This window comes from Schistocerca americana, unplaced genomic scaffold (assembly GCF_021461395.2).
Source record: "Schistocerca americana isolate TAMUIC-IGC-003095 unplaced genomic scaffold, iqSchAmer2.1 HiC_scaffold_431, whole genome shotgun sequence".
NCBI lineage: Eukaryota > Metazoa > Arthropoda > Insecta > Orthoptera > Acrididae > Schistocerca > Schistocerca americana.
In genome coordinates, this window is record NW_025726161.1 from 25,748 (window position 1) to 39,406 (window position 13,659).

The window sequence follows — 13,659 nt, forward strand, 5'->3', positions numbered from 1 at the left end:
GCACCTCTCCCCTTCCGTCCCGACTTGTCCCGACTGCCGCTCGCTGCCGCTCGGGTCGTGGCCCATATGACAGCACAAGCAAGAGAAACATCTGCGAGACGGCCGTGGGCCTAACGGGCGTGTCCGAGACGCCGTTTGCGGCCAGTAGACCTGTGCAAAGGTGCGAAAACAGGGACACAAGACACAGGAGGGTCGCCAAAGCATCCATCTCTTCTAGCGACGAAAGATACACTTTTGTTTACAAGTTTGCAGTCGTACACTGCTGCAAAACAATAAGCCCTGACGTATTTCAGAACATATCTGTCGGTTCATACTGTTTTGTTATCTTCAGGCACTTTTAAGAAATCTTCCTTGGCACATTCTTCTTCGAACTGAGGCAATTAATATCGAATCTTATGTTTATTACAGTCGTTTAATTTTTTTTTTTTTTTTTTTTTTTTTTTTTTTTGTGGAGAGTTGCACTGCTACGGAACAGTAGGTGACCCTGACTTACTTCAGATCACATCTGTCGATTCGTAGTGTTTCGTTATTTTCAGGGCATTCCTAGCGCGTTTAAAATGCTTAAGGAAGCACGTTTGTCACAAAAGAAAGGTAGTATGAAAAGAGGGCTGGCAGGGATAGCGGCGTAAAAAGGAGAAAATGAAGGGGAGCCAACAGCACCCGGTGTTCCCAGGCGGTCACCCATCCAAGTACTAACCGGGCCCGATGTTGCTTAACTTCGGTGATCGGACGAGAACCGGTGTATTCAACATGGTATGGCCGTTGGCGCCCTTATACTGTAGCCGCACGACAGAAGACGCCTCTGCCTCTTCTCCCAACACACACAATCGCAGTTTTCGGTGACACATTTGACGCAGAGCACGTCCTTCCGCAACAGCTGGAGCCTCGAAGGCGGCGCGTTGTGCGCGTCCGGCGTCTCAGAGGCGTCTGCCGAACTGGCGGGCGCGCCGCGCCGCGCCGCCACTTGCGTGAGACACGCGGCTGCTCGGTGCGCCGCCTGTCATTCGTTTCGCTTGGTGCGTGCGGCGTCCGACACTCGCGGGCGACGCATCTTGTTCCCGTTATCCGGCGGGGGGCTGTGCGGGGTGTAGCAGTGTCCTGCTGGAGGGCGCCCCCGGCATCTTCCTCACTCACCTGACACACGCCGCGCGGCTCGCGTCCAGGTATTTGCGTGATCTGTGCAGTGCATTCGCACCTCTCCCCTTCCGTCCCGACTTGTCCCGACTGCCGCTCGCTGCCGCTCGGGTCGTGGCCCATATGACAGCACAAGCAAGAGAAACATCTGCGAGACGGCCGTGGGCCTAACGGGCGTGTCCGAGACGCCGTTTGCGGCCAGTAGACCTGTGCAAAGGTGCGAAAACAGGGACACAAGACACAGGAGGGTCGCCAAAGCATCCATCTCTTCTAGCGACGAAAGATACACTTTTGTTTACAAGTTTGCAGTCGTACACTGCTGCAAAACAATAAGCCCTGACGTATTTCAGAACATATCTGTCGGTTCATACTGTTTTGTTATCTTCAGGCACTTTTAAGAAATCTTCCTTGGCACATTCTTCTTCGAACTGAGGCAATTAATATCGAATCTTATGTTTATTACAGTCGTTTAATTTTTTTTTTTTTTTTTTTTTTTTTTTTTTTTGTGGAGAGTTGCACTGCTACGGAACAGTAGGTGACCCTGACTTACTTCAGATCACATCTGTCGATTCGTAGTGTTTCGTTATTTTCAGGGCATTCCTAGCGCGTTTAAAATGCTTAAGGAAGCACGTTTGTCACAAAAGAAAGGTAGTATGAAAAGAGGGCTGGCAGGGATAGCGGCGTAAAAAGGAGAAAATGAAGGGGAGCCAACAGCACCCGGTGTTCCCAGGCGGTCACCCATCCAAGTACTAACCGGGCCCGATGTTGCTTAACTTCGGTGATCGGACGAGAACCGGTGTATTCAACATGGTATGGCCGTTGGCGCCCTTATACTGTAGCCGCACGACAGAAGACGCCTCTGCCTCTTCTCCCAACACACACAATCGCAGTTTTCGGTGACACATTTGACGCAGAGCACGTCCTTCCGCAACAGCTGGAGCCTCGAAGGCGGCGCGTTGTGCGCGTCCGGCGTCTCAGAGGCGTCTGCCGAACTGGCGGGCGCGCCGCGCCGCGCCGCCACTTGCGTGAGACACGCGGCTGCTCGGTGCGCCGCCTGTCATTCGTTTCGCTTGGTGCGTGCGGCGTCCGACACTCGCGGGCGACGCATCTTGTTCCCGTTATCCGGCGGGGGGCTGTGCGGGGTGTAGCAGTGTCCTGCTGGAGGGCGCCCCCGGCATCTTCCTCACTCACCTGACACACGCCGCGCGGCTCGCGTCCAGGTATTTGCGTGATCTGTGCAGTGCATTCGCACCTCTCCCCTTCCGTCCCGACTTGTCCCGACTGCCGCTCGCTGCCGCTCGGGTCGTGGCCCATATGACAGCACAAGCAAGAGAAACATCTGCGAGACGGCCGTGGGCCTAACGGGCGTGTCCGAGACGCCGTTTGCGGCCAGTAGACCTGTGCAAAGGTGCGAAAACAGGGACACAAGACACAGGAGGGTCGCCAAAGCATCCATCTCTTCTAGCGACGAAAGATACACTTTTGTTTACAAGTTTGCAGTCGTACACTGCTGCAAAACAATAAGCCCTGACGTATTTCAGAACATATCTGTCGGTTCATACTGTTTTGTTATCTTCAGGCACTTTTAAGAAATCTTCCTTGGCACATTCTTCTTCGAACTGAGGCAATTAATATCGAATCTTATGTTTATTACAGTCGTTTAATTTTTTTTTTTTTTTTTTTTTTTTTTTTTTTTGTGGAGAGTTGCACTGCTACGGAACAGTAGGTGACCCTGACTTACTTCAGATCACATCTGTCGATTCGTAGTGTTTCGTTATTTTCAGGGCATTCCTAGCGCGTTTAAAATGCTTAAGGAAGCACGTTTGTCACAAAAGAAAGGTAGTATGAAAAGAGGGCTGGCAGGGATAGCGGCGTAAAAAGGAGAAAATGAAGGGGAGCCAACAGCACCCGGTGTTCCCAGGCGGTCACCCATCCAAGTACTAACCGGGCCCGATGTTGCTTAACTTCGGTGATCGGACGAGAACCGGTGTATTCAACATGGTATGGCCGTTGGCGCCCTTATACTGTAGCCGCACGACAGAAGACGCCTCTGCCTCTTCTCCCAACACACACAATCGCAGTTTTCGGTGACACATTTGACGCAGAGCACGTCCTTCCGCAACAGCTGGAGCCTCGAAGGCGGCGCGTTGTGCGCGTCCGGCGTCTCAGAGGCGTCTGCCGAACTGGCGGGCGCGCCGCGCCGCGCCGCCACTTGCGTGAGACACGCGGCTGCTCGGTGCGCCGCCTGTCATTCGTTTCGCTTGGTGCGTGCGGCGTCCGACACTCGCGGGCGACGCATCTTGTTCCCGTTATCCGGCGGGGGGCTGTGCGGGGTGTAGCAGTGTCCTGCTGGAGGGCGCCCCCGGCATCTTCCTCACTCACCTGACACACGCCGCGCGGCTCGCGTCCAGGTATTTGCGTGATCTGTGCAGTGCATTCGCACCTCTCCCCTTCCGTCCCGACTTGTCCCGACTGCCGCTCGCTGCCGCTCGGGTCGTGGCCCATATGACAGCACAAGCAAGAGAAACATCTGCGAGACGGCCGTGGGCCTAACGGGCGTGTCCGAGACGCCGTTTGCGGCCAGTAGACCTGTGCAAAGGTGCGAAAACAGGGACACAAGACACAGGAGGGTCGCCAAAGCATCCATCTCTTCTAGCGACGAAAGATACACTTTTGTTTACAAGTTTGCAGTCGTACACTGCTGCAAAACAATAAGCCCTGACGTATTTCAGAACATATCTGTCGGTTCATACTGTTTTGTTATCTTCAGGCACTTTTAAGAAATCTTCCTTGGCACATTCTTCTTCGAACTGAGGCAATTAATATCGAATCTTATGTTTATTACAGTCGTTTAATTTTTTTTTTTTTTTTTTTTTTTTTTTTTTTTGTGGAGAGTTGCACTGCTACGGAACAGTAGGTGACCCTGACTTACTTCAGATCACATCTGTCGATTCGTAGTGTTTCGTTATTTTCAGGGCATTCCTAGCGCGTTTAAAATGCTTAAGGAAGCACGTTTGTCACAAAAGAAAGGTAGTATGAAAAGAGGGCTGGCAGGGATAGCGGCGTAAAAAGGAGAAAATGAAGGGGAGCCAACAGCACCCGGTGTTCCCAGGCGGTCACCCATCCAAGTACTAACCGGGCCCGATGTTGCTTAACTTCGGTGATCGGACGAGAACCGGTGTATTCAACATGGTATGGCCGTTGGCGCCCTTATACTGTAGCCGCACGACAGAAGACGCCTCTGCCTCTTCTCCCAACACACACAATCGCAGTTTTCGGTGACACATTTGACGCAGAGCACGTCCTTCCGCAACAGCTGGAGCCTCGAAGGCGGCGCGTTGTGCGCGTCCGGCGTCTCAGAGGCGTCTGCCGAACTGGCGGGCGCGCCGCGCCGCGCCGCCACTTGCGTGAGACACGCGGCTGCTCGGTGCGCCGCCTGTCATTCGTTTCGCTTGGTGCGTGCGGCGTCCGACACTCGCGGGCGACGCATCTTGTTCCCGTTATCCGGCGGGGGGCTGTGCGGGGTGTAGCAGTGTCCTGCTGGAGGGCGCCCCCGGCATCTTCCTCACTCACCTGACACACGCCGCGCGGCTCGCGTCCAGGTATTTGCGTGATCTGTGCAGTGCATTCGCACCTCTCCCCTTCCGTCCCGACTTGTCCCGACTGCCGCTCGCTGCCGCTCGGGTCGTGGCCCATATGACAGCACAAGCAAGAGAAACATCTGCGAGACGGCCGTGGGCCTAACGGGCGTGTCCGAGACGCCGTTTGCGGCCAGTAGACCTGTGCAAAGGTGCGAAAACAGGGACACAAGACACAGGAGGGTCGCCAAAGCATCCATCTCTTCTAGCGACGAAAGATACACTTTTGTTTACAAGTTTGCAGTCGTACACTGCTGCAAAACAATAAGCCCTGACGTATTTCAGAACATATCTGTCGGTTCATACTGTTTTGTTATCTTCAGGCACTTTTAAGAAATCTTCCTTGGCACATTCTTCTTCGAACTGAGGCAATTAATATCGAATCTTATGTTTATTACAGTCGTTTAATTTTTTTTTTTTTTTTTTTTTTTTTTTTTTTTGTGGAGAGTTGCACTGCTACGGAACAGTAGGTGACCCTGACTTACTTCAGATCACATCTGTCGATTCGTAGTGTTTCGTTATTTTCAGGGCATTCCTAGCGCGTTTAAAATGCTTAAGGAAGCACGTTTGTCACAAAAGAAAGGTAGTATGAAAAGAGGGCTGGCAGGGATAGCGGCGTAAAAAGGAGAAAATGAAGGGGAGCCAACAGCACCCGGTGTTCCCAGGCGGTCACCCATCCAAGTACTAACCGGGCCCGATGTTGCTTAACTTCGGTGATCGGACGAGAACCGGTGTATTCAACATGGTATGGCCGTTGGCGCCCTTATACTGTAGCCGCACGACAGAAGACGCCTCTGCCTCTTCTCCCAACACACACAATCGCAGTTTTCGGTGACACATTTGACGCAGAGCACGTCCTTCCGCAACAGCTGGAGCCTCGAAGGCGGCGCGTTGTGCGCGTCCGGCGTCTCAGAGGCGTCTGCCGAACTGGCGGGCGCGCCGCGCCGCGCCGCCACTTGCGTGAGACACGCGGCTGCTCGGTGCGCCGCCTGTCATTCGTTTCGCTTGGTGCGTGCGGCGTCCGACACTCGCGGGCGACGCATCTTGTTCCCGTTATCCGGCGGGGGGCTGTGCGGGGTGTAGCAGTGTCCTGCTGGAGGGCGCCCCCGGCATCTTCCTCACTCACCTGACACACGCCGCGCGGCTCGCGTCCAGGTATTTGCGTGATCTGTGCAGTGCATTCGCACCTCTCCCCTTCCGTCCCGACTTGTCCCGACTGCCGCTCGCTGCCGCTCGGGTCGTGGCCCATATGACAGCACAAGCAAGAGAAACATCTGCGAGACGGCCGTGGGCCTAACGGGCGTGTCCGAGACGCCGTTTGCGGCCAGTAGACCTGTGCAAAGGTGCGAAAACAGGGACACAAGACACAGGAGGGTCGCCAAAGCATCCATCTCTTCTAGCGACGAAAGATACACTTTTGTTTACAAGTTTGCAGTCGTACACTGCTGCAAAACAATAAGCCCTGACGTATTTCAGAACATATCTGTCGGTTCATACTGTTTTGTTATCTTCAGGCACTTTTAAGAAATCTTCCTTGGCACATTCTTCTTCGAACTGAGGCAATTAATATCGAATCTTATGTTTATTACAGTCGTTTAATTTTTTTTTTTTTTTTTTTTTTTTTTTTTTTTTGTGGAGAGTTGCACTGCTACGGAACAGTAGGTGACCCTGACTTACTTCAGATCACATCTGTCGATTCGTAGTGTTTCGTTATTTTCAGGGCATTCCTAGCGCGTTTAAAATGCTTAAGGAAGCACGTTTGTCACAAAAGAAAGGTAGTATGAAAAGAGGGCTGGCAGGGATAGCGGCGTAAAAAGGAGAAAATGAAGGGGAGCCAACAGCACCCGGTGTTCCCAGGCGGTCACCCATCCAAGTACTAACCGGGCCCGATGTTGCTTAACTTCGGTGATCGGACGAGAACCGGTGTATTCAACATGGTATGGCCGTTGGCGCCCTTATACTGTAGCCGCACGACAGAAGACGCCTCTGCCTCTTCTCCCAACACACACAATCGCAGTTTTCGGTGACACATTTGACGCAGAGCACGTCCTTCCGCAACAGCTGGAGCCTCGAAGGCGGCGCGTTGTGCGCGTCCGGCGTCTCAGAGGCGTCTGCCGAACTGGCGGGCGCGCCGCGCCGCGCCGCCACTTGCGTGAGACACGCGGCTGCTCGGTGCGCCGCCTGTCATTCGTTTCGCTTGGTGCGTGCGGCGTCCGACACTCGCGGGCGACGCATCTTGTTCCCGTTATCCGGCGGGGGGCTGTGCGGGGTGTAGCAGTGTCCTGCTGGAGGGCGCCCCCCGGCATCTTCCTCACTCACCTGACACACGCCGCGCGGCTCGCGTCCAGGTATTTGCGTGATCTGTGCAGTGCATTCGCACCTCTCCCCTTCCGTCCCGACTTGTCCCGACTGCCGCTCGCTGCCGCTCGGGTCGTGGCCCATATGACAGCACAAGCAAGAGAAACATCTGCGAGACGGCCGTGGGCCTAACGGGCGTGTCCGAGACGCCGTTTGCGGCCAGTAGACCTGTGCAAAGGTGCGAAAACAGGGACACAAGACACAGGAGGGTCGCCAAAGCATCCATCTCTTCTAGCGACGAAAGATACACTTTTGTTTACAAGTTTGCAGTCGTACACTGCTGCAAAACAATAAGCCCTGACGTATTTCAGAACATATCTGTCGGTTCATACTGTTTTGTTATCTTCAGGCACTTTTAAGAAATCTTCCTTGGCACATTCTTCTTCGAACTGAGGCAATTAATATCGAATCTTATGTTTATTACAGTCGTTTAATTTTTTTTTTTTTTTTTTTTTTTTTTTTTTTGGGAGAGTTGCACTGCTACGGAACAGTAGGTGACCCTGACTTACTTCAGATCACATCTGTCGATTCGTAGTGTTTCGTTATTTTCAGGGCATTCCTAGCGCGTTTAAAATGCTTAAGGAAGCACGTTTGTCACAAAAGAAAGGTAGTATGAAAAGAGGGCTGGCAGGGATAGCGGCGTAAAAAGGAGAAAATGAAGGGGAGCCAACAGCACCCGGTGTTCCCAGGCGGTCACCCATCCAAGTACTAACCGGGCCCGATGTTGCTTAACTTCGGTGATCGGACGAGAACCGGTGTATTCAACATGGTATGGCCGTTGGCGCCCTTATACTGTAGCCGCACGACAGAAGACGCCTCTGCCTCTTCTCCCAACACACACAATCGCAGTTTTCGGTGACACATTTGACGCAGAGCACGTCCTTCCGCAACAGCTGGAGCCTCGAAGGCGGCGCGTTGTGCGCGTCCGGCGTCTCAGAGGCGTCTGCCGAACTGGCGGGCGCGCCGCGCCGCGCCGCCACTTGCGTGAGACACGCGGCTGCTCGGTGCGCCGCCTGTCATTCGTTTCGCTTGGTGCGTGCGGCGTCCGACACTCGCGGGCGACGCATCTTGTTCCCGTTATCCGGCGGGGGGCTGTGCGGGGTGTAGCAGTGTCCTGCTGGAGGGCGCCCCCGGCATCTTCCTCACTCACCTGACACACGCCGCGCGGCTCGCGTCCAGGTATTTGCGTGATCTGTGCAGTGCATTCGCACCTCTCCCCTTCCGTCCCGACTTGTCCCGACTGCCGCTCGCTGCCGCTCGGGTCGTGGCCCATATGACAGCACAAGCAAGAGAAACATCTGCGAGACGGCCGTGGGCCTAACGGGCGTGTCCGAGACGCCGTTTGCGGCCAGTAGACCTGTGCAAAGGTGCGAAAACAGGGACACAAGACACAGGAGGGTCGCCAAAGCATCCATCTCTTCTAGCGACGAAAGATACACTTTTGTTTACAAGTTTGCAGTCGTACACTGCTGCAAAACAATAAGCCCTGACGTATTTCAGAACATATCTGTCGGTTCATACTGTTTTGTTATCTTCAGGCACTTTTAAGAAATCTTCCTTGGCACATTCTTCTTCGAACTGAGGCAATTAATATCGAATCTTATGTTTATTACAGTCGTTTAATTTTTTTTTTTTTTTTTTTTTTTTTTTTTTTTGTGGAGAGTTGCACTGCTACGGAACAGTAGGTGACCCTGACTTACTTCAGATCACATCTGTCGATTCGTAGTGTTTCGTTATTTTCAGGGCATTCCTAGCGCGTTTAAAATGCTTAAGGAAGCACGTTTGTCACAAAAGAAAGGTAGTATGAAAAGAGGGCTGGCAGGGATAGCGGCGTAAAAAGGAGAAAATGAAGGGGAGCCAACAGCACCCGGTGTTCCCAGGCGGTCACCCATCCAAGTACTAACCGGGCCCGATGTTGCTTAACTTCGGTGATCGGACGAGAACCGGTGTATTCAACATGGTATGGCCGTTGGCGCCCTTATACTGTAGCCGCACGACAGAAGACGCCTCTGCCTCTTCTCCCAACACACACAATCGCAGTTTTCGGTGACACATTTGACGCAGAGCACGTCCTTCCGCAACAGCTGGAGCCTCGAAGGCGGCGCGTTGTGCGCGTCCGGCGTCTCAGAGGCGTCTGCCGAACTGGCGGGCGCGCCGCGCCGCGCCGCCACTTGCGTGAGACACGCGGCTGCTCGGTGCGCCGCCTGTCATTCGTTTCGCTTGGTGCGTGCGGCGTCCGACACTCGCGGGCGACGCATCTTGTTCCCGTTATCCGGCGGGGGGCTGTGCGGGGTGTAGCAGTGTCCTGCTGGAGGGCGCCCCCGGCATCTTCCTCACTCACCTGACACACGCCGCGCGGCTCGCGTCCAGGTATTTGCGTGATCTGTGCAGTGCATTCGCACCTCTCCCCTTCCGTCCCGACTTGTCCCGACTGCCGCTCGCTGCCGCTCGGGTCGTGGCCCATATGACAGCACAAGCAAGAGAAACATCTGCGAGACGGCCGTGGGCCTAACGGGCGTGTCCGAGACGCCGTTTGCGGCCAGTAGACCTGTGCAAAGGTGCGAAAACAGGGACACAAGACACAGGAGGGTCGCCAAAGCATCCATCTCTTCTAGCGACGAAAGATACACTTTTGTTTACAAGTTTGCAGTCGTACACTGCTGCAAAACAATAAGCCCTGACGTATTTCAGAACATATCTGTCGGTTCATACTGTTTTGTTATCTTCAGGCACTTTTAAGAAATCTTCCTTGGCACATTCTTCTTCGAACTGAGGCAATTAATATCGAATCTTATGTTTATTACAGTCGTTTAATTTTTTTTTTTTTTTTTTTTTTTTTTTTTTTGTGGAGAGTTGCACTGCTACGGAACAGTAGGTGACCCTGACTTACTTCAGATCACATCTGTCGATTCGTAGTGTTTCGTTATTTTCAGGGCATTCCTAGCGCGTTTAAAATGCTTAAGGAAGCACGTTTGTCACAAAAGAAAGGTAGTATGAAAAGAGGGCTGGCAGGGATAGCGGCGTAAAAAGGAGAAAATGAAGGGGAGCCAACAGCACCCGGTGTTCCCAGGCGGTCACCCATCCAAGTACTAACCGGGCCCGATGTTGCTTAACTTCGGTGATCGGACGAGAACCGGTGTATTCAACATGGTATGGCCGTTGGCGCCCTTATACTGTAGCCGCACGACAGAAGACGCCTCTGCCTCTTCTCCCAACACACACAATCGCAGTTTTCGGTGACACATTTGACGCAGAGCACGTCCTTCCGCAACAGCTGGAGCCTCGAAGGCGGCGCGTTGTGCGCGTCCGGCGTCTCAGAGGCGTCTGCCGAACTGGCGGGCGCGCCGCGCCGCGCCGCCACTTGCGTGAGACACGCGGCTGCTCGGTGCGCCGCCTGTCATTCGTTTCGCTTGGTGCGTGCGGCGTCCGACACTCGCGGGCGACGCATCTTGTTCCCGTTATCCGGCGGGGGGCTGTGCGGGGTGTAGCAGTGTCCTGCTGGAGGGCGCCCCCGGCATCTTCCTCACTCACCTGACACACGCCGCGCGGCTCGCGTCCAGGTATTTGCGTGATCTGTGCAGTGCATTCGCACCTCTCCCCTTCCGTCCCGACTTGTCCCGACTTTGCTCGACTGCCGCTCGCTGCCGCTCGGGTCGTGGCCCATATGACAGCACAAGCAAGAGAAACATCTGCGAGACGGCCGTGGGCCTAACGGGCGTGTCCGAGACGCCGTTTGCGGCCAGTAGACCTGTGCAAAGGTGCGAAAACAGGGACACAAGACACAGGAGGGTCGCCAAAGCATCCATCTCTTCTAGCGACGAAAGATACACTTTTGTTTACAAGTTTGCAGTCGTACACTGCTGCAAAACAATAAGCCCTGACGTATTTCAGAACATATCTGTCGGTTCATACTGTTTTGTTATCTTCAGGCACTTTTAAGAAATCTTCCTTGGCACATTCTTCTTCGAACTGAGGCAATTAATATCGAATCTTATGTTTATTACAGTCGTTTAATTTTTTTTTTTTTTTTTTTTTTTTTTTTTTTGTGGAGAGTTGCACTGCTACGGAACAGTAGGTGACCCTGACTTACTTCAGATCACATCTGTCGATTCGTAGTGTTTCGTTATTTTCAGGGCATTCCTAGCGCGTTTAAAATGCTTAAGGAAGCACGTTTGTCACAAAAGAAAGGTAGTATGAAAAGAGGGCTGGCAGGGATAGCGGCGTAAAAAGGAGAAAATGAAGGGGAGCCAACAGCACCCGGTGTTCCCAGGCGGTCACCCATCCAAGTACTAACCGGGCCCGATGTTGCTTAACTTCGGTGATCGGACGAGAACCGGTGTATTCAACATGGTATGGCCGTTGGCGCCCTTATACTGTAGCCGCACGACAGAAGACGCCTCTGCCTCTTCTCCCAACACACACAATCGCAGTTTTCGGTGACACATTTGACGCAGAGCACGTCCTTCCGCAACAGCTGGAGCCTCGAAGGCGGCGCGTTGTGCGCGTCCGGCGTCTCAGAGGCGTCTGCCGAACTGGCGGGCGCGCCGCGCCGCGCCGCCACTTGCGTGAGACACGCGGCTGCTCGGTGCGCCGCCTGTCATTCGTTTCGCTTGGTGCGTGCGGCGTCCGACACTCGCGGGCGACGCATCTTGTTCCCGTTATCCGGCGGGGGGCTGTGCGGGGTGTAGCAGTGTCCTGCTGGAGGGCGCCCCCGGCATCTTCCTCACTCACCTGACACACGCCGCGCGGCTCGCGTCCAGGTATTTGCGTGATCTGTGCAGTGCATTCGCACCTCTCCCCTTCCGTCCCGACTTGTCCCGACTGCCGCTCGCTGCCGCTCGGGTCGTGGCCCATATGACAGCACAAGCAAGAGAAACATCTGCGAGACGGCCGTGGGCCTAACGGGCGTGTCCGAGACGCCGTTTGCGGCCAGTAGACCTGTGCAAAGGTGCGAAAACAGGGACACAAGACACAGGAGGGTCGCCAAAGCATCCATCTCTTCTAGCGACGAAAGATACACTTTTGTTTACAAGTTTGCAGTCGTACACTGCTGCAAAACAATAAGCCCTGACGTATTTCAGAACATATCTGTCGGTTCATACTGTTTTGTTATCTTCAGGCACTTTTAAGAAATCTTCCTTGGCACATTCTTCTTCGAACTGAGGCAATTAATATCGAATCTTATGTTTATTACAGTCGTTTAATTTTTTTTTTTTTTTTTTTTTTTTTTGTGGAGAGTTGCACTGCTACGGAACAGTAGGTGACCCTGACTTACTTCAGATCACATCTGTCGATTCGTAGTGTTTCGTTATTTTCAGGGCATTCCTAGCGCGTTTAAAATGCTTAAGGAAGCACGTTTGTCACAAAAGAAAGGTAGTATGAAAAGAGGGCTGGCAGGGATAGCGGCGTAAAAAGGAGAAAATGAAGGGGAGCCAACAGCACCTTTTTTTTTTTTTTTAAACGTAATAAACTTTTATTTACAAAATAACAAATACAGTCATGAGATTCCAAGGTATTTTCAATTTCAATTTCAGTTAGTTATCGAGTCTTTTTCTTTTCTTTACTGATATGTAACTTTGTTGCAATTGTCTGTTTCATTATATTTTGTGCATTTGCAGGTTGATTTACACTGTTGCACTGATTTGTAAGTCAGTGGAGCAAGAATATTTCATTTTTCAGTTTTGTTTGCGTTTTTGTTAAATTTTATGGGTTATTGATTCAAACACTTCTAAGTTCTTTACTTTAGGTCGAGTTTTGGTCTGGTGCCATTATGTGGCTTGTAACTATTATTAGAGATGTCTTATTGGCTAAGGCTTACATTTAAGAGACAAAGGACAATGACAAATATGTATGAATGAATATTATATATATATAGCGAGGTGTCCACGAGATGGTGGTTGAGGGGAAGAGAGCGAGAGAGGGCGAGAGAGAGAAATAGAGAGACAGAGAGAGAGAGAGAGAGAGAGAGAGAGAGAGAGAGAGAGTGAGAGGGCGATATGGAACACATTTGAAACATAATTAAAAGTGGACAACTATATTCTAGATAAGCTTAACATGATTAAAAGGGATTGAATATAGATGTTTCTTTTGTTATTCTACTCACATAGTCATCTTCGGCGTAGTGATGTTTCGCACATTTTTAAGAACGCTACCTGGATATGCCCTATATGTGTAGCCGTAGCACTGCGGACACTGTTGTTGCACTGCACAAATTTTACACCGAACTCACATTTAACACACAACACTTTGGGGGTGTTGGAGGGTCTCTGCATCGGTGACGACGGAGGCGCGGAGGACTAGGGGGGGGCGTGGCGGCAGCGGTGTCGGCGGCGTCGGCGGCGCCGGCGGCGTCGGCGGCGTCGGCGGTGGCGGCGGCGTCGGTCATGGCGTGTGGGGACGGAGGGCGTCCTTGAAGGCGGCGTCCAGCCCTATCTGTAGGTAGTTCTGGAACGTCTGCCTGTAGTTGTTTTTCCGCTTGGCTCGCTTGTGTTCCTCCCAGAGATCGGTGAGGAACTGCACTCCGTCCGTT

The 13,659-nt window shown here is 52.7% G+C and overlaps 10 non-coding genes across 10 annotated transcripts; all 10 read right to left on the reverse strand.

Moving 5' to 3' along the window:
• Positions 1 to 648: 648 nt before the first annotated feature.
• LOC124582947 lies at positions 649 to 767 on the reverse strand. Its single transcript, XR_006973994.1, has one exon. It is a non-coding gene; the product is annotated as a 5S ribosomal RNA (ribosomal RNA).
• A 1,072-nt stretch (positions 768 to 1,839) lies between these two features.
• LOC124582948 lies at positions 1,840 to 1,958 on the reverse strand. Its single transcript, XR_006973995.1, has one exon. It is a non-coding gene; the product is annotated as a 5S ribosomal RNA (ribosomal RNA).
• Positions 1,959 to 3,030: 1,072 nt separating this feature from the next.
• Positions 3,031 to 3,149, reverse strand: LOC124582949. Its single transcript, XR_006973996.1, has one exon. It is a non-coding gene; the product is annotated as a 5S ribosomal RNA (ribosomal RNA).
• Positions 3,150 to 4,221: 1,072 nt separating this feature from the next.
• Positions 4,222 to 4,340, reverse strand: LOC124582950. Its single transcript, XR_006973997.1, has one exon. It is a non-coding gene; the product is annotated as a 5S ribosomal RNA (ribosomal RNA).
• Positions 4,341 to 5,412: 1,072 nt separating this feature from the next.
• Positions 5,413 to 5,531, reverse strand: LOC124582951. The gene has a single exon (XR_006973998.1). It is a non-coding gene; the product is annotated as a 5S ribosomal RNA (ribosomal RNA).
• A 1,073-nt stretch (positions 5,532 to 6,604) lies between these two features.
• On the reverse strand, positions 6,605 to 6,723 carry LOC124582953. Its single transcript, XR_006973999.1, has one exon. It is a non-coding gene; the product is annotated as a 5S ribosomal RNA (ribosomal RNA).
• Positions 6,724 to 7,794: 1,071 nt separating this feature from the next.
• On the reverse strand, positions 7,795 to 7,913 carry LOC124582954. Its single transcript, XR_006974000.1, has one exon. It is a non-coding gene; the product is annotated as a 5S ribosomal RNA (ribosomal RNA).
• A 1,072-nt stretch (positions 7,914 to 8,985) lies between these two features.
• On the reverse strand, positions 8,986 to 9,104 carry LOC124582955. Its single transcript, XR_006974001.1, has one exon. It is a non-coding gene; the product is annotated as a 5S ribosomal RNA (ribosomal RNA).
• Positions 9,105 to 10,175: 1,071 nt separating this feature from the next.
• On the reverse strand, positions 10,176 to 10,294 carry LOC124582957. The gene has a single exon (XR_006974003.1). It is a non-coding gene; the product is annotated as a 5S ribosomal RNA (ribosomal RNA).
• Positions 10,295 to 11,375: 1,081 nt separating this feature from the next.
• LOC124582958 lies at positions 11,376 to 11,494 on the reverse strand. Its single transcript, XR_006974004.1, has one exon. It is a non-coding gene; the product is annotated as a 5S ribosomal RNA (ribosomal RNA).
• Positions 11,495 to 13,659: the final 2,165 nt, after the last annotated feature.